Here is a 3,384-nt window from a genome sequence, read left to right as displayed (position 1 = left end):
CGTTCCACAGAGTCGGTCTTCTGCTCTGGGGGCCCTCCGCCGCGTGTGGAGCTAGAGCTGCGGTTGCTGGTGGGCGACGTAACCGCGCGGAGTGATGTTCAGATGTGGTCAGGCCGAGCAGGTAGGGCGTGTGACCTGACCTGATCTGGCCTGGTGTGCGGTCTTACTCAGTGCTGTGTTTACCCCGCCCGTTGCCGCTCGGGTGACGTAGTAACGACCACCGTCAGTGACCGGGCGCCATGCTCTCGCCAGATTCCCGCTGAGCGGGTACGGCGGCGCGTCCGACGTGCAGATCCACGTGAACGCGCGCGACCCGTCCGGCCGGCCTTGCCTCAGCTGAACGCCGCCGGGCCGGGCGGCACACGACTGGCCGGCTTCTCGATCGCCAACATCGGCCAGCGCGCCGCCTACATCAAGCTGGTGGGTTCTCAGGTGAGTGGACGGCAGCGAACGGCTGTGTCGGCAGGCTGCCCGCTGGCTGGTCCGCCGCTGCTGGCCGGAACAGCAGCAGACGGCTGCGTCGGCAGGGAGGCTGCTCGCCGGCCCGCCGCTGACCGGAACGGCAGCAGACGGCTGTGTCGGCAGGGAGGCTGCCCGCCGGCCCGCCGTCGCCGGCCGGTCGGAGATGTGTAGCTGTGTGCGGGCCGTCCCACGGTCTTTCCCACCTCCGGAACCGTCGCGGTGTCACAGCCGTTTTCACGGGCCGTTGATTTCGAGGGCGTCAGGGGCAGCAGGCTGTGAACAGGGCCGAGTGACCAGACTGAGAATGTTTGCTTCCTGCTTTGCATTGACATTGGCATTAGCTTCATGCATTGGCTGGGCGGTTAGCTCGGCGACCTTTCCGGGCCATTTTAGAGCTGCACGACTACCAGGGAGACAAGAGGTGCGCTAATACCGCTGCCAGCCCGCCCCATGCAAATGCCCGCAGAACTGGCTCACCCAGATGGGGAGCGTCACACCAGCGTAGGCGTAACCCCTCGGCGCTCGGGTGGAACCGGTACGGGGACGGCTTGGGCCGCACTCTGTCAGCAACGGGCTTCTGAATTAAGTTCTGATTCGGCGACATTGATATTCAAATATGCAAAATGGTACCCGGCAGAAGTGAAAGGGTGGGCGATCCTCTGGCTCTGCAGTATCACTTTGTTCTAAAATGAAGTCCAGTAGCGCTCCAGTCCCGACGTTCGACCCTTCGGGCTCCCCGCGCGAGGCTGAGCACGTGTCAAAACGTCGCAGCAGGGGTGAGCCTGGCGCGCGCCGCCCCGCAGCGCCACCTGCCCACTGCCTGGCACAGTTTGTCGCCACGAGTCCAGGATGTGAACGAACAGAGCCAGATAACGCGTTCAGATCAGGGGATAGTCGCGCCGATTGGGGTCGCCGCACGTGGTTACCCGGGGCACCTGGCGGCCGGGTCTTGGTGTGAGTTGTTGGCTTAAAACCTCCCACGAACAAAACAAAGTTGTAAGATCGTGGTGGCTCCAGCCGTTCCTCTTCCCAACGTCTGGTTGGGCCGGCAAATACCTTCGTGTGTGTGTAGCAACTAATGAGTAAATGGATGCGCAATAGCGCAACAAACCCAATGTGTCGTGTGTCCACCCCGTGTGGGTCGCCTTACCGGTTCGTCGTAATTGCCGACAACGCCTCATCCGTCGGGGAGCGGGGTGTGTCAGCCGGCGCTGGCAGCCACGAGGTGGCCTCACAGCCCCCTGGCGGGAGTCCGTCCGAACTACGAGCACCGGCGCCGAAACTGGCTCCCTGTGCGGCGTGAGTCTCGCCAGCGGAGACCTCCCAGGGCGGCCCTGCGGTATCGCACCGGCCCTCGCCGATCTGCGGGATCGCATCAGTATCACTCGGAGATAGTCATTGTTGGCCGAAAGAGCTCGGACCAGAGCCAAACCGTTGCATCGCAAGCTTTATGCGAACGTGAATCCACGGAAAATGGAGCAGACCTTGCGTTCTGGTTGGTTTACTTTTTGCCGAGCCCGCATCAATGACGGATGACAGCACGGCCAGGGGGCGTCCGTCTGGTGACGCCAGGCTGCTCCGGCTGATGTGTGCCGCCCCCGCTGCTGACGCGAAACACCTCATCAGTACGCTCTGACGGCCCTGTTATCGAGGGCAGCGAGACCAGCATCGATCCGATAACGCTGGCCGAAGGCGAGTTTTTCCGCGCTGAACTGTTTGGTCGGATCTCGCAGCCCCCCCCCCCCCCCCCCCGCCCCGGACGCGTTTAACCGCAGCTTCGGGATATATGGATTTGTCACCATGACGTGCGCGCGATGCATGCGTGGGCTGCTGGAGCTGCTCTCCGGGCACGGGCTGTCGGTCGTTCGTCATTCGATGTGTGTTTTATTCCCGACTCCTGGCGTTCGTTCAAAGCCGTTAAAACTGATCACAAACGGAAAAGTGAGTGCCTCCAAGACACTTGCAGATCAGAAACGAGGCTTGTCCGGTTTCAACATTTGCGCCACAGGGGCGACGCTAAATCTATCCCGAACGACGGGGAAGGTGAGGATAGCCACTCCTACCCCACGTTTTCACAAACTGGACGGGCTGTCTTCGCTGCCGCGTCTTTACTTGAGTCCTTGCTGCCGCTTCTGTAGGTACCAACAACCGCATCGGCGCAGCGGCCCTTTTATGTTATTATCGCTGTTTGTCTGCCGCTGCCCAGAAAGATGCCGCATAAGTGCCCACGTTATATGTGCACATCCTGGATCGTGTCGTGCTGCGTCTGTTCACGAGCCATGCCGCCCCCCCCCCCCCCTCTCAGCAGACCCCACGCGCCGGTCACGTTGCTTGCGGCGGCGTGACGACGAACGACTGCGGGGAATTACTGCAGAAGGCCGCGACCGCTGTACTCCACGGTGATACTTTAATTATTTAGGCTAAAAACAACACTTCGTTAGCAGAACTCAATGGCGGCACCGGTTAAACAGTCCTTTCAGCCTCGAAGGGATCAATGCGAAGCCCTCCACTTTCTGCAGCCGATGTGATGGTGGGTGATGGCGGTAGTGGCAGCGGCTGTGGTATTTCTGGTTCGTTGTGGCGTCCTCGTGCTCTGCTAGTCATGCCCAGGCCGCTCGGGCTAGCCGGCTGACGCACCTCGGCAGACAATTAGGGAGGCTCGGTCACACGTTGTCGTCACATGATTTGACGTCACGGACGGGTAGGTACCCCCCCCCCCCCTGAGTAATACTACAAACCAACATTCACAAATTGATGAGTAGCTGGATGCGAATTTTGAACACGGCACAACTTTGTGCATATCGTGCTGCTTATGATGCGTACAGCGGACGGCGGTTCGCTGCAACAAAATCGGCTGGCGGCGGCCCTTGCTCCCGCGTCGCTGTTGCGGCCGTATTGCAGGAGAGCTGCAGACGCTGTATG

This window comes from Pollicipes pollicipes, unplaced genomic scaffold, assembly GCF_011947565.3.
Source record: "Pollicipes pollicipes isolate AB1234 unplaced genomic scaffold, Ppol_2.1 Scaffold_6138;HRSCAF=7277_pilon_pilon_pilon, whole genome shotgun sequence".
In the NCBI taxonomy this organism is placed as follows: domain Eukaryota; kingdom Metazoa; phylum Arthropoda; class Thecostraca; order Pollicipedomorpha; family Pollicipedidae; genus Pollicipes; species Pollicipes pollicipes.
This window is presented reverse-complemented; position numbering follows the sequence as displayed.